The sequence below is a fragment of the Osmerus eperlanus genome, chromosome 11, assembly GCF_963692335.1.
Source record: "Osmerus eperlanus chromosome 11, fOsmEpe2.1, whole genome shotgun sequence".
NCBI lineage: Eukaryota > Metazoa > Chordata > Actinopteri > Osmeriformes > Osmeridae > Osmerus > Osmerus eperlanus.
The window spans coordinates 18,365,931-18,388,430 of NC_085028.1; the positions used below are offsets into that span (position 1 = coordinate 18,365,931).

At 49.4% G+C, this 22,500-nt stretch overlaps 1 protein-coding gene across 1 annotated transcript in view; it reads right to left on the reverse strand.

Annotated features, from left to right (window-relative positions):
* Nucleotides 1–22,500, reverse strand: part of fat3a (FAT atypical cadherin 3a) — a 105,019-nt gene that overhangs the window by 68,099 nt on the left and 14,420 nt on the right. The gene's annotated exons all lie outside the window — the stretch shown is intronic.

Below are 22,500 nucleotides of genomic sequence, written 5' to 3' on the forward strand. Positions count from 1 at the left end.
TGCCATCCTTCGCTCCTCACCTCTGTGTGTTATCCTGTATTCACCCAGCATGCAACACCTCCTCTATCCATCTGCACATGCATAATTACTCCTTACTTATTCTCACTGAGCACACACACACACAAACACACACACACACACGCCTTGAATTCTGGTAAGATCACCTCTGTATGGGTGAAGTGTTTGTCAGTGATAATGAGGGTGGCGTCTGTCACCTGTCAGTAGAGATGCTTTTCAGCTGCACCTTGAAATGTGTGTGAGAGAGACAAGAGAGAGAGTGGGCGTGTGCAGATCTGTGTTTGTGAATTAATTTGTGAGTTAATTTGCTTGTGAAAGTGTGTTCTCAAATGCCTCCACTCACCTTCTCACCAGGAACAAACTCCAGCAGAGAGGAGAAAGGGAGGGAGAGATAGAGAGGTCAGTACTATGTACCATACAGTAGTACAGATCAGTACTGTGTATATTACTGTAGTACAGAGCGTAACAGTGTACATTACTGTAGTACAGAGCAGTACTGTGTACATTACTGTAGTACAGATCAGTACTGTGTATATTACTGTAGTACAGAGAAGTACTGTGTATATTACTGTAGTACAGAGCGTAACAGTGTACATTACTGTAGTACAGATCAGTACTGTGTATATTACTGTAGTACAGAGTGTAACTGTGTATATTACTGTAGTACAGAGCAGTACTGTGTACATTACTGTAGTACAGATCAGTACTGTGTATATTACTGTAGTACAGAGTGTAACTGTGTACATTACTGTAGTACAGAGCGTAACTGTGTACATTACTGTAGTACAGATCAGTACTGTGTATATTACTGTAGTACAGAGCAGTACTGTGTATATTACTGTAGTACAGAGCAGTACTGTGTACATTACTGTAGTACAGATCAGTACTGTGTATATTACTGTAGTACAGATCAGTACTGTGTATATTACAGTAGTACAGAGCAGTACTGTGTACATTACTGTAGTACAGATCAGTACTGTGTATATTACTGTAGTACAGAGTGTAACTGTGTATATTACTGTAGTACAGATCAGTACTGTGTACATTACTGTAGTACAGATCAGTACTGTGTATATTACTGTAGTACAGATCAGTACTGTGTACATTACTGTAGTACAGAGCAGTACTGTGTATATTACATGGATTATATGGAGTCAGGTGGCTGAGCGGATAGGGAATCGGGCTATCCGTTTTTTAATGATTTACATAGATTTAAAAGCATTTTTTTTTGCTGCTCATTTACAACTGAAAATACGAGTGAAGTGTAGAATGAAATAGATCTTCTCATTTCCCCTGCAAAAGGCATCCTCATCGTTGAATCAAACGAATAAATTTGGCAGACCGGTGTAAAAATTGACCTAATCTTTTAAGTTTTTCCCTTCTCGTGATATTTTAAGGCATTTAGCCTACTCATATTGCATTCATTCATGAATAAAGAACCCCCTTTGAAGATTATTCTACGTTACCGGCAGTAGAAGATTGAATCGCGATTCAAACAGTACCATCTTCTAACTGAAAATATGCCCCCAAAAACGTAAATAAGCTTGACATTTATTTAGTGGAAAATCGCTCATTCATAAAAAGCTCACTGGTAGCGATCATTGTCAGTAACAACGCAAAATGCGATATAGCCCTGTGTGGAGAAGCTGCCCCGGTAAATTGTACTACTACGGTACAGTACTAGTAGACTACTGCTGTGTTCGTCTTGGTAGCGATTGCGTTGGTTGAATTGGATTTAACTTTCCGTTGTACGGTTTAGGCTGAAAATAATTATTTTCATGAACAGATTGACAACGTTTAGACTGTGGCAATGAAGTTAAGGTTAGTAGTTAGATAGACTTTTGATTAAAGTAAGGGGAGTGCCGAACATGTTCTGTCGCCGTTTGACTTCCTACAGCTGTGTAGATGTTTTTGTAGTGTCTCGCGTAGGCTACAGCGTTGCAGTGAGCAACACTGGTTTGAAACCACAGGTAATGATAATTTCACCCACAAATCGTTTACATGTAATGTCATAATAAATCCTACAACTAAAATGTATTTGTGAGGAATGTTTATTTTAAAGATTGAAAACAGATGCATCATAGACCACTGTAGTATGTGTTGCCCGGGCAACAGAGGCTAATGTCATGATGCTAATGCTTCAGTGAAATAGTAGACTACCGTTTCCAAAAGTAGATGTGGGCCTACTTCCTTAATAATATCAGCTAATATTGTACATTACATTTCATAATTGTGTTTCACATCACAAAGTAAAATGAGTAAATAGTTATCACCCTGGCCTCTTTGCTTGTGGCGTTTCTGCAGCTGCCTTGCAGTAAAGCTATAGTTAGCCTAGCTATCCCCAAGTTAACAGACGTGAAACGAATGTTCTGCTACAGGTAGTCACGCGTGTTTTCGTGACGTTAGTGACGTTAGTAACGTCAGTGACTGTGGCTAGCAAATTAGCCACTGTTAGCTTCACTTTTCACCACAAAAACGCAATTTCTACTTAAACCATGCAACGGAACGTAAATAAAAATACAACCAACGCAATCGCTACCAAGACGAACCTTTTGACACCGCCGTTGTGTATGTAGTCCAAATATTGACTGATCCTTAGGGGGGCGAAATAAACAATAATAAATAATATATATGTGAGAGAACAAAGGTTGTGCCCTTGCCGAAGGCAAAGCACACCCAATAATATATATGTGAGAGAACAAAGGTTGTGCCCTTGCCGAAGGCAAAGCACACCCAATTATCAGGAAAGAGTTAGCTGAAGGCTGAAATGTGAATCATAACATCATAAAATGATTTGACATTATAGAGAATGAGGACGGTGCTGAATCAGAAAGACCTGATTTGAAAGTCTGCCCTGGAGATTTTGTGTTTGTGCCCGGCATGATTGTTCAGGAGGACGCAGGTGTCAGCGTGACAGCACCATCAGACCTACACTCACTAATGTTCCTCATCAACTCTCGACACCCCACACATCCACACCTGCCCTCGTCCCCCCCGCCCACACACACCCCTCCTCTACCACGCCTCCCCACCAGGGTCAATGTCACTAACCAAATTCTAATGAGCTGTGAGAGGATGAGAAATCAATCAAACACAGTTCTGCCCTCTGCATGACCTCTGCTAGTCCACAGTTAGCAGAAGCTAACAGCAGACCTCTGCTAGTCCACAGCTAGCAGCAGCTAACAGCAGACCTCTGCTAGTCCACAGCTAGCAGCAGCTAACAGACCTCTGCTAGTCCACAGCTAGCAGCAGCTAACAGCAGACCTCTGCTAGACCACATCTAGCAGCAGCTACCAGGCCACTGGGTGGCCTAATGGATGGTTATCACCTCACTGCACCCAGACCATCTCATTGGTTTTGTCTGCTAACTAGCAATTTTTTATAATATCAGATCCAGGGGGTGGGGGCTCAGTGGTAGAGCAGATTGAGAGGTTGTAAATTCAAATCCCCCGATACTACATTTGGATAAAAGAACAGTGTTCATTTAGAGTTGTATAAACCAGCCTAAACTCTCAAGAGATCCTGACTCCTCCTGTCTTCCTGTGTCCCTGGAAACCAATCCCGGCTCCTAATCTCCTCACCTCTAAACAGCTCTGCAGGGCGCTGGCCTCATTTCTGTCTTATCTGAGTCTGTTTCCTTGTGTCAGGTCCGCACACTGACAAGCCAACACAAACTCGCGGGCGCTAGCTCATTAGCGGCTAACAAGCAGCTGATTTCCATGGCTGGCTCTGCTGGTTGGTTCTGACTGCGAGGGACAGGAGTAATAACCGGGGCGACGACTCTCTTCACTACACATTAAGCCGTCTGGGATAGGCAATCTCCCCAATCTGGCCTACCACTAACAGATGCAAGGATAATGGGAGGGAGGAAGGAGGAGGGTGAGGGTGGAGGAGGAGGGGAGGAGTAGGAAGAGGGAGGCAGGAAGGGGTGAAGGAAGGGGGATCCAGGATGGGGAGGGAAATAGGAGGGAGAGGTAGAGAGGTAGGAGGGAGGAGGTAGGAGGGAGAGGTAGAGAGGTAGGAGGGAGAGGTAGGAGGGAGAGGTAGGAGGGAGGAGGGAGAGAGGTAGGAGGGAGGAGGGAGAGGTAGAGAGGTAGGAGGGAGGAGGGAGAGGTAGAGAGGTAGGAGGGAGGAGGTAGGAGGTAGGAGGGAGAGGTAGAGAGGTAGGAGGGAGGAGGTAGGAGGGAGAGGTAGGAGGGAGAGGTAGAGAGGTAGGAGGGAGGAGGTAGGAGGGAGAGGTAGAGAGGTAGGAGGGAGAGAGGTAGGAGGGAGAGGTAGAGAGGTAGGAGGGAGAGGTAGAGAGGTAGGAGGGAGGAGGTAGGAGGGAGAGGTAGAGAGGTAGGAGGGAGAGGTAGAGAGGTAGGAGGGAGGAGGTAGGAGGGAGAGGTAGAGAGGTAGGAGGGAGGAGGTAGGAGGGAGAGGTAGAGAGGTAGGAGGGAGGAGGTAGGAGGGAGAGGTAGAGAGGTAGGAGGGAGGAGGTAGGAGGGAGAGGTAGGAGGGAGAGGTAGAGAGGGAGGAGGGAGAGGTAGAGAGGTAGGAGGGAGAGGTAGAGAGGTAGGAGGGAGGAGGTAGGAGGGAGAGGTAGAGAGGTAGGAGGGAGAGGTAGAGAGGTAGGAGGGAGAGGTAGAGAGGTAGAGAGGTAGGAGGGAGGAGGTAGGAGGGAGAGGTAGAGAGGTAGGAGGAAGGAGGGAGAGGTAGAGAGGTAGGAGGGAGAGGTAGAGAGGTAGGAGGGAGAGGTAGAGAGGTAGGAGGGAAGAGGTAGAGAGGTAGGAGGGAAGAGGTAGGAGGGAGAGGTAGAGAGGTAGGAGGGAGGAGGGAGAGGTAGAGAGGTAGGAGGGAGGAGGGAGAGGTAGAGAGGTAGGAGGGAGGAGGTAGGAGGGAGAGGTAGAGGAGAGGTAGAGAGGTAGGAGGAGAGGTAGAGAGGTAGGAGGGAGGAGGGAGAGGTAGAGAGGTAGGAGGGAGGAGGGAGAGGTAGAGAGGTAGGAGGGAGGAGGTAGGAGGGAGAGGTAGAGAGGTAGGAGGGAGGAGGGAGAGGTAGAGAGGTAGGAGGGAGGAGGGAGAGGTAGAGAAGTAGGAGGGAGGAGGTAGGAGGGAGAGGTAGAGAGGTAGGAGGGAAGAGGTAGAGAGGTAGGAGGGAGAGGTAGGAGGGAGAGGTAGAGAGGTAGGAGGGAGGAGGGAGAGGTAGAGAGGGAGGAGGGAGGAGGGAGAGGTAGTAGGGAGGAGGGAGAGGTAGAGAGGTAGGAGGTAGGAGGGAGAGGTAGAGAGGTAGGAGGGAGAGGTAGAGAGGTAGGAGGGAGAGATAGGAGGGAGAGGTAGAGAGGTAGGAGGGAGGAGGGAGAGGTAGAGAGGTAGGAGGGAGAGGTAGAGAGGTAGGAGGGAGGAGGGAGAGGTAGAGAGGTAGGAGGGAGAGGTAGAGAGGTAGGAGGGAGAGGTAGAGAGGTAGGAGGGAGAGGTAGGAGGAAGGAGGGAGAGGTAGAGAGGTAGGAGGGAGAGGTAGAGAGGTAGGAGGGAGGAGGGAGAGGTAGGAGGAAGGAGGGAGAGGTGGAGAGGTAGGAGGGAGGAGGTAGGAGGGAGAGGTAGGAGGGAGGAGGTAGAGAGGTAGGAGGGAGAGGTAGGAGGTAGGAGGGAGAGGTAGGAGGGAGAGGTAGGAGGAAGGAGGGAGAATGGTACGAGGGAGGAGAAGGGAGGGGGAGGGAGGGGAGGTAGGGGGAGGGAGGGGAGGCCTCAGGTAGGTTAGGTAGCTAACCGCCCTGAAGGAAGATGTGTTGATTCTGAGGCTCCTGGTTAAGATGTCAGAGGGACGCAGGGAGGGGGAAAGAAGGGGTCATTATGATGGAGATGTTTACGTCTACGTTTGTCGTGAGTCAATCTGTTTTCAGGTTTGACTATTCCCCTCCACACACACACACACGCATGACACACACACCTCTTTCATAATGCCAGTCAAGAAGCCTCACATTAAGAGCTAATGTGGATCTAATATGAAGAGATTGGACGCCCTGAGGTGAATTACAGCATATTAATATTATTATTATAATTGAAAACTGCAGATGATCTGATGGTGTGAAATTACAGCAGACATTTGCAGTCATTTAAATAATTCACTTTTGAATATTAGAAATAGCAAGTTAGGAAGTTAGCATTCATCCGGTTGGTTTGGTCTGAAAGCTGAAATGGGAAGGGGGGGGGGGGTGCAGCTCAACGATTCTGATTGGTTTAATTTCCCTCATTACAGAAGATGAGTGATGTCACCCATATTGTTACACAACATCACCTCGATTCAATTAAGTCAGTCTCTCTCCTCCCTCTCTCTCACAATTTCCCTCTCTCTTAATCTCTCTTCCTGTCTCTCAATGTCTCTTTCAACCTCACTCTCTCTCAATCTGTCTCTTTCTCCCTTTCTTAATCTCTCCCTCTTTCTCAATCTGTCTCTCTCTATCTCTCTTTTCTCCCTCCCTCTCCTTTTCTCTATCTATTGTTCTCTCTCTTTCCCTTTCACACTCAATCTGCCTGTCATATTGAGTAACTCTGAATTCTAATCATTGAATAAAGTTTAAATTGTTTCTATTGATTTTTATTCCCGCAAATACTGCTATTTTGTTGAGTTACATTTTATTTATATTGGTAAACCACAAAGACTGTGATTCGAGATACCGCAAAGACTGTGGCTCGAGATACCGCAAAGACTGTGGCTCGAAATACCGCAAAGACTGTGATTCGATATACTGCAAAGACTGTGGCTCGAGATGCCACAAAGACTGTGGCTCGAGATACCACAAAGACTGTGGCTCGAGATACCACAAAGACTGTGGCTCGAGATACCGCAAAGACTGTGGCTCGAGATACCGCAAAGACTGTGGCTCGAGATACCACAAAGACTGTGGCTCGAGATACCGCAAAGACTGTGGCTCGAGATACCGCAAAGACTGTGGCTCGAGATACCGCAAAGACTGTGGCTAGAGATACCGCAAAGACTGTGGCTCGAGATACCGCAAAGACTGTGGCTCGAGATACCGCAAAGACTGTGGCTCGAGATACCGCAAAGACTGTGGCTCGAGATACCACAAAGACTGTGGCTCGAGATACCACAAAGACTGCGGCTTGTGTGTTTTGGATTCCTGCAAACACTGCGGCTTGTGTTTTGTTGAGTCACATTTTTATTTATCTGCATTAAAAATTTCTGTCATCAGACTTCTACAAAAAAAAAACACTCTGGATCCAGTTCTCTCTACCTACAGACCCATTTCCAATCTTCCTTTCCTATCAAAGGTTTTGGAAAAAACAGTTGCAGCACAACTCTATGATCACCTCAAACAAAATAACCTGTTTGAAAAGTTTCAGTCTGGTTTCGGCCCTGGCCATAGTACAGAAACAGCCTTGGTCAGGGTCACCAACGTCCTCCTGATGGCAGCAGACACTGGTTCCTCATCTCTACTCATCCTCCTGGACCTAACAGCTGCTTTTGATACAGTAGATCACAACATCCTCCTCCATCGCCTGCAATACACCATTGGACTCTCAGAAAATGTTCACAACTGGTTTATCTCATACCTGACCGGCAGAACCGAGCACGTCGCCCGGGGCAACGCCAAATCTCACACCCACAACATCACCTGCGGTGTCCCTCAGGGCTCTGTGCTGGGCCCCAGCCTCCTCAGGTCTCTGGGCTGGGCCCCAGCCTCCTGAGGGCTCTGTGCTGGGCCCCAGCCTCCTCAGGGCTCTATGCTGGGCCCCAGCCTCCTCAGGGCTCTGTGCTGGGCCCCAGCCTCCTCAGGGCTCTGTGCTGGGCCCCAGCCTGCTCAGGGCTCTGGGCTGGGCCCCAGCCTCCTCAGGGCTCTGTGCTGGGCCCCAGCCTCCTCAGGGCTCTGTGCTGGGCCCCAGCCTCCTCAGTGCTCTGTGCTGGGCCCCAGCCTCCTCAGGGCTCTGTGCTGGGCCCCAGCCTCCTCAGGTCTCTGGGCTGGGCCCCAGCCTCCTCAGGTCTCTGTGCTGGGCCCCAGCCTCCTCAGGGCTCTGTGCTGGGCCCCAGCCTCCTCAGGTCTCTGGGCTGGGCCCCAGCCTCCTCAGTGCTCTGTGCTGGGCCCCAGCCTCCTCAGGGCTCTGTGCTGGGCCCCAGCCTCCTCAGGTCTCTGTGCTGGGCCCCAGCCTCCTCAGGGCTCTGTGCTGGGCCCCAGCCTCTTCTCCATCTACATGCTCCCCCTTGGCAAAGTCATTAGCAGACATGGTATATCGTTCCATTGTTATGCTGATGACACACAGTTTTACCTCAGGACAACCCCCACTTCTTCTGCTCCCCTGCCAACATGCAGGGAGTCAGATGGCTGAGCGGTAAGGGAAGCGGGCTAGTAATCAGAAGGTTGCCAGTTCGATTCCCAGCCATGCCAGATGACGTTGTGTCCTTTGGCAAGGCACTTCACCCTACTTGCCTCGGGGAGAATGTCCCTGTACTTACAGTAAGTCGCTCTGGATAAGAGCGTCTGCTAAATGACTAAAATGTAAATGTAAACATCCACACTGGCCACCTGCCTGGAGGAGATATAGGCGTGGATGAAGCTCAACTTCCTTCAATAGTCGAATAGTTCCAAAACGGAAGCTATCTTAGTTGGCACACCACATCAGGTCCGCCTTTCCACCATCACCAGTATCACCTTCTCTGGCCAAAACATCCCCCTTTCTGCTTCTGTCACCACTCTGGGTGTTAAAATGGACCCTCAGCTCACCTTTAACACACACATCAAACACCTCTGTAAGACATCATTCTACCACCTCAAGAACATCCCCAAACTCCGTCCAACACTCACCCTGGCAGATGCAGAGAAGCTTGTCCACGCCTTTGTCTCCTCCAGACAGGACTATTGTAATGCACTCCTCATCGGGATCTCTGGCAAGCGCACCCAGAGACTGCAATACATTCAAAACAGCGCTGCCAGGATCCGGATGAGGGTGCGCAAATACCATCATATCACCCCCATCCTGATAACTCTTCACTGGCTCCCTGTCCCATTCAGAATCCAATATAAGGTCTCCCTCCTCACCCACCAGTGGCTTCCTGGACATGCCCCCAGTTACCTACAGGAACTCCTCACCCACCAGAGCTCGTCTCATTTCAGAGGTCAGGGAAGAAGTTTTACAGTTCTCCTATATTGGCCCAGATGGGGGATTTGTTTTTTTGCTTCCCTATGGAAAATTACTGTCAAACATAAATGTTTGTATCCCCCCCACCCTTACCTTCTGTGAAGAGCATTGTGCTGCCTCTTGGTATGAAATGTGCTATATAAAGAGTGATTGATTGAACAATTTTTTGACCTTAATCTTTTTAAATTTTAAATATTAACTTTGATTATTTTTTAATTTGCTTTATTATAAGCTCTGTAGCCCATGGTCCCATGGCTGAAGACCCCCAAAGCCCCCCTAGCCTGTAGCCCCCCTGCCTCCCAACCTCTCAGCCCTCTACCTCCCCAGCCCCAAAGAAAAAGGTAGAAAGGGAGGGTGTACTCTACTAAGATGTATCTAACATGTGAAGGATAATCAATGCTTTTGTTCTCCTTGGAGCTGTTGCTGGAGAGGGGAGCTATAGTTACCCTCCACACACACGTGGATGAGTTGCCATGGGAACAAAGTTTGTATCTCTTTCTCAGCAGGTAAACATAAAAAATATTTTTTTATTTTATCTCTGTACACACACGCACACGCGCACCTCAGACCAGACTGCTCTGAAATATGAACCAATCTCACACCAGACATGCAGACGGACAGACAGGCATGCAGACAGGTAGACAGACTAAGGTATGAAGAAGTAACTACTACTAACCGTAACGAGGAACAGGGGGTCATTGTTGTACCGGCATCAGGCCAGCAGCACAGGTAGTTACAAATCAGAGTCCGTCTGTGTAACATAGCAGAGTCCGTCTGTGTAACATAGCAGAGTCCGTCTGTGTAACATAGCAGAGTCCGTCTGTGTAACATAGCAGAGTCCGTCTGTGTAACAGAGAGATGGCAGCAGAGGGACCACACACGTCAGCTACGACACAACACCACCCCTCTGGTTCCAGAACACTGCATGCTGTCTGACATCACACAGGGAAATGGAAACACAGCCGGCAAAATACAATACAGAGGGACCCGTGTAGAGAGAGAGAGACAGAGACAGAGACAGAGAGAGAGGGAGATAGATATATGGGAGAGAGAGAGAGGGAGGGTGTTACGTACGTCTCCCGAAAGAGGCAACGCAACGCCCCACTGCGCACAAGAACCCCTGGACCGGATGGTGGGATAAGGCATCGTGGTGCAAAGTGAGGGAAGCAAAGCCAACTCTGTCTTCAAACAGTTTATTAACTGCTGAATAAACGAACAGGGGAAAAGGGGCTAGGCCATCCAAAACAAAGAAAGCAAAACGATAGTTTCTATCCCTACCTTGTCACAGCACTCACCCTAACTAGCACCGTAGTTCTGGCGAACCCAAAAATACAGGGGTTGGTCAGCCCAGGTCTTACCTAGTGTATATATACAATAAGGTTATCCTGCGGGTAGTGTAAGCCCCAGGGCCTCTTGCCTAAAGCACGTGGCTTTCCCCTTTCCCCCTGGGAACAAAAGCAAAAGGTGTTAACCCAAATGATGGCAAACAACAATGAACAAAGTTCAACACAGCAGCACACAGAACAATGAACAATGTTCAACACAGCAGCACACAGACCAATACAGACAGCAGTCAGCCAAGCTCTCTAGCTGGTCAACTACTGGGGCTTAAATAAGGCACATCCCAGCTGCAGCCACTGACGAGTGGGGGGCAGAGCGGAGTCCTGATCAGGGGCTTCGACCAGTCAGCCACTGCAACTGGTTTAGAAGCCATCTTGCCCAACATGACAACCCTAAAGGAAAAGAGACACACAAACCACAAACAAACAGACATACGGACACAGAACCACACTGGAGCATTGGGGATGTAACAGAGGGATAGATAGATAGGGGAAAGACAGAGAGAGAGAGGGAGGGAGAGATAAGGAAGAGAGAGAGAGGGAGGGAGAGAGAGGGGAGAGAGGGATAGATAGGGGAGAGAAGGAGAGAGAGGTGAGAGAGGGAGGGAGAGAGATGGAGAGGAAGGGAGGTGAGAGAGGGAGGGAGAGAGGTGAGATGGATAAAGAGGGAGAGAGCGGTGGTCTACTGGTGGTTCAGATTGATGTGTTCAGTGAAGTCATTAGGAATGGGGGAGTAGGAAGTTGTTTCTGGTGGTGGGGGAGGGGGGTTGCATTTGGCACGCGACCAGTGGGGGAGAGATGGAGGAAGAAAAGGGGAAGGAGGGATGAAGGGGTAGAGGGAGAGAAAGTAGGAGAGGTGGAGCTCGTGGGGTTGGGGGACTGGGGTTTGTTTGGCATGTGTGTCTATGGATTGTGTACAATGTGTGAGTGTGTGGGTGGAGGGGGAGTTGTGGTGGTGGTGGGGTTGGGGGATTGGTGTATGTGTGTGTACGTATGTGTGTGTGTGTGTGTGTGTGTGGAGGGGGGGCTGGTTGTTAATCTCTGCTTTGTCCTTGAGAAGGTGAATAGCCCAGTCCTTCTGGTGTCCATTACCTCCTGCCAAACTGAGAAGCCCCATCTCATTTAGTACCTGCTGGACCCTCCACACACACACATTCTCTCTCTCTCTGCACACACACTCTCACTCTCTCTGCACACATTCTCTCTCTCTCTGCACACACACACACACTCATGCTCTGTCTCTGCACACACACACACACTCTCTCTCTCTCTCTCTCTCTCTCTCTCTCTCTCTCTCTCTCTCTCTCTGCACACACACTCTCTCTCTCTGCACACATTCTCTCTCTGCACACACACACACACAAACTCATGCTCTGTCTCTGCACACACACACACACACAAACTCATGCTCTGTCTCTGCACACACACACTCTCACTCTCACTCTCACTCTCACTCTCACTCTCACTCTCACTCTCACTCTCACTCTCACTCTCACTCTCACTCTCACTCTCACTCTCTCTCTCTCTCTCTCTCTCTCTCTCTCTCTCTCTCTCTCTCTCTCTCTCTCTCTCTCTCTCTCTCTCTCTCTCTCTCTCTCCCTCTCTCTCTCTCTCTCTCTCTCTCTCTGCACACACACACACACGCTCTCTCTCTGCACACACACACACACACCTCTCACAGTGAGCAGTCTAGTGTCTCAGTCGCCAGGGTGTCTGTCTGAGCTGATGCCTTCATGGCCAACACAGCACCCCAACAACCCAGCAACCCAGCACCCCAACAACCCAGCAACCCAGCACCCCAACAACCCAGCACTCCAACAACCCAGCAACCCAGCACCCCAACGACCCAGCACTCCAACAACCCAGCAACCCAGCACCCCAACAACCCAGCACCCCAACAACCCAGCACCCCAACAACCCAGCACCCTAACAACCCAGCAACCCAGCACCCCAACAACCCAACAACCCAACAAACCAACAACCCAGCACCCCAACAACCCAGCGCCCCAACAACCCAACAACCCAGCAACCCAGCACCCCAGCAACCCAGCACCCCAACAACCCAGCACCCCAACAACCCAGCAACCCAGCACCCCAACAACCCAGCAACCCAGCACCCCAACAACCCATCCACCCATCACCCCAACAACCCAGCAACCCAACAACCCAGCACCCCAACAACCCAGCAACCCAGCACCCCAACAACCCAGCACTCCAACAACCCAGAAACCCAGCACCCCAACAACCCAGCACCCCAACATCCCAGCACCCAAACAACCCAACAACCCAACAACCCAGCACCCCAACAACCCAGCGCCCCAACAACCCAACAACCCAGCAACCCAGCACCCCAGCAACCCAGCACCCCAACAACCCAGCACCCCAACAACCCAGCACCCCAACAACCCAGCAACCCAGCACCCAACAACCCAGCCACCCATCACCCCAACAACCCAGCAACCCAACAACCCAGCACCCCAACAACCCAGCAACCCAGCACCCCAACAACCCAGCAACCCAGCACCCCAACAACCCAGCCACCCATCACCCCAACAACCCAGCAACCCAACAACCCAGCACCCCAACAACCCAGCACCCCAACAACCCAGCACCCCAACAACCCAACAACCCAGCACCCCAACAACCCAACAACCCAGCGCCCCAACAACCCAACCACCCAGCAACCCAGCACCCCAGCAACCCAGCACCCCAACAACCCAGCACCCCAACAACCCAGCCACCCAGCACCCCAACAACCCAGCACCCCAACAACCCAGCACCCCAACAACCCAGCAACCCAGCACCCCAACAACCCAGCAACCCAGCACCCCAACAACCCAGCAACCCAGCACCCCAACAACCCAGCACTCCAACAACCCAGCAACCCAGCACCCCAACAACCCAGCAACCCAGCACCCCAACAACCCAGCACTCCAACAACCCAGCAACCCAGCACCCCAACAACCCAGCACCCCAACAACACAGCACCCCAACAACCCAGCAACCCAGCACCCAAACAACCCAACAACCCAACAACCCAACAACCCAGCACCTCAACAACACAGCGCCCCAACAACCCAACAACCCAGCAACCCAGCACCCCAGCAACCCAGCACCCCAACAACCCAGCACCCCAACAACCCAACAACCCAGCGCCCCAACAACCCAGCACCCCAACAACCCAACAACCCAACAACCCAGCACCCCAACAACCCAGCGCCCCAACAACCCAACAACCCAGAAACCCAGCACCCCAGCACCCCAACAACCCAGCACCCCAGCACCCCAGCATCCCAACAACCCAGCAACCCAGCACCCCAACAACCCAGCAACCCAGCACCCCAACAACCCAGCACCCCAACAACCCAGCACCCCAACAACCCAGCAACCCAGCACCCCAACAACCCAGCACCCCAACAACCCAGCACCCCAACAACCCAGCAACCCAGCACCCAAACAACCCAACAACCCAACAACCCAGCACCTCAACAACACAGCGCCCCAACAACCCAACAACCCAGCAACCCAGCACCCCAGCAACCCAGCACCCCAACAACCCAGCACCCCAACAACCCAACAACCCAGCGCCCCAACAACCCAGCACCCCAACAACCCAACAACCCAACAACCCAGCGCCCCAACAACCCAACAACCCAGAAACCCAGCACCCCAGCACCCCAACAACCCAGCACCCCAGCATCCCAACAACCCAGCAATCCAGCACCCCAACAACCCAGCAACCCAGCACCCCAACAACCCAGCACCCCAACAACCCAGCACCCCAACAACCCAGCAACCCAGCACCCCAACAACCCAGCAACCCAACAACCCAGCACCCCAACAACCCAGCACCCCAACAACCCAGCAACCCAACAACACAGCACCCCAACAACCCAGCACCCCAACAACCCAGCTTCTATCTCTCTCTACACCTCCCTCCTGTCGCCCCCTCCTCCCTTGCCCCCCCCTCCTCCCGCCTCCCTGTTTTCCTGTCCCATATGTGTCTTGTTATGTGTCTGCATCCCTCGTTTTCCTGTCTTTCTACTTATGGCCTGTTCAGTCTTTCTCTTCCTTTCTTTCTTCACTGTTATATGTGAAGAAAGAAAGATCTCACTCACTCTCTCTCTCTCTCTCTCTTTCTCTCTCTCTCTCGTAAGTTACAGTATGAACAGTAGACTCCTCTCTGGCGCGGAGAGAAAGAGAGGTCCCAGACGTGAGTCTTAACAGCTCCAAGGTGTTTCACATCAAGCACCCGCTCCTCTAATCCCCTCCCCTCCTCTGCTCTCTCTTTGTTCTGTTCATTTGTATCTTCGGTTCATCTGAAGGGGAGTTTGTGTTTCAGTGTTAAATCTGTCATTATGTTGGCACAAACAAACTTGCACACAAACACACACACTCATTTACACTTACATGCTGACAAACACACAGTGAGAAAGCCATGTTCCCTGAAGTTTGCTAACACAGGTGTTTGGCAATGCTGTGTGTGTGTTTGAGTGTGTTATCTCTCAACCCAAGAATCCCCCCCACACTGTTGCACACAAGCCCCCCCGCTATCCCCCCACTACCTCCCCCCCCGACCCCACAGGTCCAGATGCTGCTGACCCCCCCAGGTCCAGATGCTGCTCATATATTATTGATGTGAGTCGATGCAGTGGAATGAAGTATTTATGGAACTAAAATGATCCATGAAGAGCCAGCATACATCCAATCCTGTATGTCCCCTCTGCCCTCCTCCCTCTCCCCTCACCAACCCTGCATGCTCACATCTGCATTTCCCCTTTACCCTCCTCCCTCATCCACTTCACTGTGCACCTCCATCATCCCTCCCTCTCTCTCTTGCACTGCTCATCTTCCTGTCTGTCATTCAGCATGGGAGGAGGGGAGAGAGATGGAGATGAGGGTGGAGGGAGGGAGGTAGAGGGATGGGGGGGGGGGGAGAGAGATGAAGATGAGGGTGGAGGGAGGGAGGTAGAGGGATGGGGGGAGGGGAGAGAGATGGAGATGAGGGTGGAGGGAGGGAGGTAGAGGGATGGGGGGAGGGGAGAGAGATGGAGATGAGGGTGGAGGGAGGGGGGTAGAGGGATGGGGGGAGGGGAGAGGTAATAAAATCCTACCCTGTTCAGAGTGTGTGGGGAATATTTTTTATGGTGCAAGGACATCTGAAAGAATACTGAAATGTGACACAAACACACACACTCACAGACACATTCACACCCCCACTCTCACCTACACACACTCTCACATTCCTGCTGTCTTCAGCATCGGAGGTCTGCTGGAGTAAATCTACTAATGACGTTACTGAAGCATCTTCAGCCTGATATTATGACTATGAGTGTGTGTGAGAATGTGTGTGGATGAGTATGTGTGTGTGTGAGGTTGTGTGTGTGTGTACGTGTTAGATATTATCGTCGATATTATCGTCCGATATTAGGCATTTTCCAAACTATCGGTATCGGCATTTATAATGTTGTTCAAAGGACTAAGTTTCATATCTTAAGTTTGTATTTTTATACATTTTATTTATAATAACTTTAATATATTTTGATGTTCCTCTGTTCTGTTGTGACAATAAAACAAACAAGTTTATTTTTAAACTGCATTATCATATTATCATCATATTATTGTTCTTGGGCAAGGCACTTTACCCTACTTGCCTCGTGGGAATGTCTCTGTACTTACTGTAAGTTGCTAATGTTAGGGAAATCAGTTTATGTTTCGTTACACGTTTCTGGATTATTTATATATTTATTTGGATATATCGGCCAATATATCGTAATATCAGATTTTAAAATCACCAAATATTCGTAGCGGTATCGGCCTTAAAAATCCTTTATCGGTCGGGCTCTAGTACGTGTGTTTACGTGTATATGCATGTGTACATGTGAGGATGGGTGTGTGTGTACGTGTGTGATGATGTGTGTGTGTGTAAGGATGTGTGTGTGTAAGGATGAGTGTGTGTGTGTAATTAGTGTCTGGGCCAGGCTGGTCCAGTGACAGATACTCTGACGCCATGAAGGGCGAAGGGGACATGGACAAATAGCTCTGCTTCCATTCATAACCATTAGCAGCATGTGTGCGTGTGTGTGTACATGTGTGTGCGTGTGGAGAGAAGAGGCAGACTAAGTCAGGAGGGATGTTGAAGTCTGCAGCTACCTCTCCCTCCCTCATACCTCGCTCATACCTCATCCCCCCCTCAGCCCTCGCTCATACCTCTCTCATACCTCTCCCTCTCTCATCCCTCTCATACATTTACATTTACATTTAGGCATTTAGCAGACGCTTTTATCCAAAGCGACTTCCAAGAGAGAGCTTTACAAAAGAGCATAAGTCACTGATCATAACAACGAGATAGCCCCAAACATTGCGAGAAGCCAAAACATGAAGCATACATTGTGGAAAACCAAATAAGTGCCAGAGGGAAGAACCATAAGAGCATGCAGTTAAACAAGTTACAATTGAACAACATGAAACTCCCCACAAGAGTGCAAGAGTGTACCTGTAGAAAAAACAATAAACAGTAAAATATTTCACAGCGAGTACAATAATTTGAAACCGTTACAACTAACCAACAAGAGCAACAAGTCTCTCAATAGTCTAAAAGTCTCGAGTTATTGTCATCTTGGAGGAAACTAACATCAGGTCCAGCCAAGCATTCCTAAGTGCCGTTGTACTCCCGGAACAAGTGCGTCTTGAGCCTCTCTCTACCTCATCCCCCCCCTCAGCTCTCGCTCATACCTCTCTCTACCTCATCCCTCTCTCATCCATCTCATACCTCTCTCTACCTCATCCCTCTCTCATCCCTCTCCCTCTCTCATCCATCTCATACCTCTCTCTACCTCATCCCTCATACTATTAGACTTATATGTTAGTTTTTTCTTTACAATGTTCTGTTTGTCTGTTTTGTTCAATCCTTTGTCTTTATATTTTACTGTTGTCTTGTCTTCACACTTGTAAAGCGACTTTGGGTATTTAGAAAAGCGCTATAAAAAAATGACAGCACACACAATCTTCTATCTATAATAGACTCTCTGCATCACTGGGAATCCCAGTGACCTTGTGGTGAGGAGAGAGGTTGTGTCTGGATGACCAGTATGGACCCCACAGGAAGACAGACCAGCCTGCAGGAGAAACAGATAACTCTCTTCCTGTTGTTAAAAGCTTCCTAAAGGGAAGCAAGTCTGCTCAGAGGCAGAATGATCCGTAACACTAATCATCATCCTGATCCTCTTCCTCCTCAAAACATCCAACCATGCTGGCACAGTGTGAATGTGTCTGGTTCAGTCTGGTTTCTAAGTGTGTTTCCTAGGTAATAGTCTCGTTCTGAGTGTGTTTCCTAGGTAACAGTCTGGTTCTAAGTGTGTTTCCTTTGTAATAGTCTGGTTCTGAGTGTTTCCTTGGTTCTGCTGTTTCTGTCACCAGGATGAAAGCAGCGGCATCATGTTTGACTCGTTCTACAGATGACGCGTGTTGTGCGTGATAGCCAGGAAATGGCAAAAGGCATACAATGACAAGAAAACTAAGTATTTTGTTACTTCCCATCTCTGGTGTGCTGTGTGAGAGAGTGTGTGTTTGTGTGTGTGTGTGTGTGGTGAGACAGTGTGTGAGAGAGAGAGAAAGAGAAGAGTGTGTGTGAGAGAGAAGAGAGAGAGAGAGAGAGAGAGAGAGAGAGAGAGAGAGAGAGAGGGTGTGTGTGTGTGTGTGTGCGTGGTGTGTGGTGTGTGAGACAGTGTGTGAGAGAGAGAGAAAGAGAAGAGTGTGTGTGAGAGAGAAGAGAGAGAGAGAGAGAGAGAGAGAGTGAGGGTGTGTGTGTGTGTGTGTGTGTGTGTGTGTGTGAGGACAGTGTGTGAGAGAGAGAGAAAGAGAAGAGTGTGTGTGAGATGAGAAGAGAGAGAAGAGAGAGAGAGAGAGAGAGAGAGAGAGAAGAGGAGAGAGAGAGAGAAGGAGAGAGAGAGGGAGAGAGAGAGGGTGTGTGTGTGCTGTGATGTTTGAAGGGGCATCTGGTGGAAACACAGTCCAGATGGAGCATGAGAGCCAGAGGCCCTAGAGGGAGAGGGAGAGAGGGAGAGAGGGAGAGAGAGGAGGGGAGAGAGAGAGAGAGAGAGGAGAGAGAGAGAAGAGAAGAGAGAGAGAGAGAGTGAGAGAGAGAGAGAGAGAGAGAGAGAGGGAGGGAGGGAGAATGAGTCCAGTATCAGTGCATCATCAGTAGAGAACACTGTGGACTTGTTCAAGTCTTAGAGAAGACCCTTCTCCCTCAGCTCTGTAACCATGACAGCCCAGTCAGCCACCAGCCAGCACCAGTGCTGATCCGGCTGCATGTCAGGTGGGGTGGGACGGCGCTGAGTTTGGTTAATTGGTGGGACAAACACAGTTCACAGTCTTTATCAGCAATCTGCCTCTCTCTAAAACTCATCCTCTCTCTCTCTCTAAACTCATCCCTCTCCTCTCCTCCGTCTCTCTAAAACTCATCCTCTCTCTCTCTCCCCTAAACTCAATGCTCTATACGTTTTGTCTGAAGAAAGTTTTCCCACTTCCCTCTCCTCTCTCTCTCCTCTAGCTTCTGACCCCAGGGGAAACAAGCGACCCCAGAGCTGATGGCACCCAGGGTCACATAGGAACAGTAATCAATCACAGAGCGCCAGGTCTGAATCCAGATGAGCTGTATGTCTGGCAGCAGGTGGTCTCTGGTCTAAGGCAGGAGGCCCCATGACTGTGTGTGACTGTATGTTTGCATGTGCGTGACTGTGTGTTAGCATGTGCATGTGTGTGACTGTGTTTGCATGTGCGTGTGTGTGTGACTGTGTGTTAGCATGTGCGTGTGTGTGACTGTGTGTTATCATTTACATTTACATTTAGTCATTTAGCAGACGCTCTTATCCAGAGCGACTTTACAGTAAGTACAGGGACATTCCCCTCGAGGCAAGTAGGGTGAAGTGCCTTGCCCAAGGACACAACGTCATTTTGCACGGCCGAGAATCGAACCAGCGACCCTTCTGATTACTAACCCAATTCTCTAACCGCTCAGCCACCTGACTCCCTAGCATGTGTGTGTGTGTGACTGTGTGTTTGCATGTGTGTTGTGTGTGACTGTGTGTTAGCATGTGTGTGTGTGTGACTGTGTGTTTGCATGTGTGTGTGTGTGACTGTGTGTTTGCATGTGTGTGTGTGTGACTGTGTGTTAGCATGTGTGTGTGTGTGACTGTGTGTTAGCATGTGTGTGTGTGTGACTGTGTGTTTGCATGTGTGTGTGTGTGACTGTGTGTTTGCATGTGTGTGTGTGTGACTGTGTGTTAGCATGTGTGTGTGTGTGTGACTGTGTGTTAGCATGTGTGTGTGTGTGACTGTGTGTTTGCATGTGTGTGTGTGTGACTGTGTGTTAGCATGTGTGTGTGTTGTGACTGTGTGTTTGCATGTGTGTGTGTGTGACTGTGTGTTAGCATGTGTGTGTGTGTGACTGTGTGTTAGCATGTGTGTGTGTGTGACTATGTGATCTCTGGATGTTCCAGAGATCACATGGGGAGTCAGGTGGCTGAGCGGTTAGGGGAATCGGGCTAGTAATCAGAAGGTCGCTGGTTCGATTCCCAACTGTGCCAAATGACGTTGTGTCCTTAGGCAAGGCACTTCACCCTACTTGCATCGGGGGAATGTCCCTGTACTTACTGTAAGTCGCTCTGGATAAGAGCGTCTGCTAAATGACTAAATGTAAATGTAATGTTCATTAACAGTCCAGATCCTCCTCAGCCTGACTCTGCTCCATTCAGACCGTCTATGGCTGTCCCCACGCCCACTACAACATCCCAACAGGGCCATTCACATCAGCCGCTAATGTCAGTACAATCTTGCCTTGAAGGAGAGGAAGAGGGAGGATGGGAGAGGATGGGAGAGGATGAGAAAGGGGGGGAGAGAAGGAGAGTTGAGAGGATGAGAGAGGAGAAGGAGAGGGTGAGGAGAGAGGATGAGAGAGGAAAGGAGAGGTGAGGAGAGAGGATGAGAGGAGGAGAGAAGAAGAGAGGTGAGGAGGAGCTAGCTCAGAGTGGAAAAACACACGCACACCCTTCCACACACACACTTACACTCACAGACACGAGACAGAGAGACTGATAAGTCTAAATTAATAGTGCCAATCAATACTCCACCAGTGAGCTGCGGTGATTCTTCCTCTGATATTTGATCGTGTCTTATCTTCTCAGATGAAGTTACATGAAACGTCTCCTGAAACACCACACCTTCACATGCTCAGAAAACACCAAACATTCATCATGATGAAGGTTTTAATCCTCGGCATGGAACACACACTCCACACACACACATCACGGACATAAACAGGCAGAAACCCCACCATACACACACACAAAGAAATAACATTAATAAGAAGGGGAGGAAGGGAGAAGGAGAAAAGGAGGAGGAGAGGAGAAGGGGAGAAGGAGAGGAGAAAAGGAGGAGGAGAGGAGAAGGGGGAGAAGGAGAGGAGAAAAGGAGGAGGAGAGGAGAAGGGGAGGAGGAGAGGAGAAAGGGAGGATGACAGTCAACAGAGTAGAGAAACAGAGAGAGACGTTAACTTTGACAAAGCACACATCATCACATGGCTTGACCTCAAACGAGTGAGTCACACTGCTGTCACACACACCCCTCCCCCGAGGCTAGCCTCTCTATCATTGGTTCAGACAGGCACCATGCTCCAGGCACATTGGCGGATTGTTTGTGGGGACTCTGAACTTGTTGATTTCTGATTGATGTGTTTATGTGACAGGTCAACGTTCTAATGGAGAACAGCTGGTTCCAGGTTCCAGTTTCTACGTTCTCTTCAGAGGAAGCAGCCAACATTTGATCCATCTTCAAAAGATAAAGACTGAAATTTATTAAATCTGAGACGCTCTTTCCAGATAGCTGGACCAGCGTGGTGGGGAGGCAGGCCTGGGCAGCGTGGGATCTAAGGGGTTCTGAGTGTGGCTCTGGGGAGGCAGGCCTGGGCAGCGTGGGATCTAAGGGGTTCTGGGTGTGGCTCTGGGAAGGTTTCCTGGTTCTCTGATCCAGGGTTCTGTGAAGGGTACAAGGTTCTGTCTGGTTGTGAGTTCTGGCGAGAAATTTCTAAAGAGTTCTAGTGTTCCACATCCCCGACCTCTGGAAACAGTTAAGGTTTCTGTTCTGCTGAGCGTTCTAGTAAACCTCCTCCCGACTGCAGTTCAGACACTAGAACACTGAAGGCTGCTTCAGGAAGTCAGAGAAGAAACCAGTCAAACTGGAAAACGACGTTATTACAATATGTGACAGGAAGTAGAGGAGGAAAACAGTGTGACAGTTTCCTGCATCCCACTGTGACAGGAAGCAGAAATGACAGATGTTTATGCCTGTGTGTGCACTAGGTGTGTGTATATATTTGGTGTGTGTGTGTATTAGATGTGTGTGTGTACATTATTAGGTGTGTGTTTGTGTATTAGTTGTGTGTGTTTAGGCATGTGTACATGATTAGGTGTGTGTGTATTAGGTATGTGTGTGTGCAGTATTAGGTGTGTGTAGAGCTGAAGGCGGATGGGCTAATCTTAAAACATATTGTGATCTGTGAATCCTATCAGGTCATTTCACACCTGAACAGACACTCAATATCCCAGAGTACCCAGAGAATACTCACCTCTTCCTCCATCCCTTCCTTCTCACTTCCCTCCTCCATTCATCCCTCCTCACCACTACTCCAGTGTGTGTAAAAGGTGTGTGTGTAAAAGGTGTGTGTGTATAAGGTGTGTGTGTGTGAGGTAGAAACACTTGTTTGATCTCCTTCCAACTCCTCAGGGAAAGGGTTCTTATCATATTTTATACATTTAGTTTGTTGTGTACTTGACTACCAGGCAGGAAGTTATATTTCCTATTCTGCGTATTACTGTACCATCTGTGCACAGGGTCCTTCTCGTTACACAGGAGTGTGTATATGTGTGAAATATATATATATGTGTGTGTATGTGTTATATATGTGTGATAAATGTTTGATGCATCTGAACATCCAGTCTGAAGGAAAACA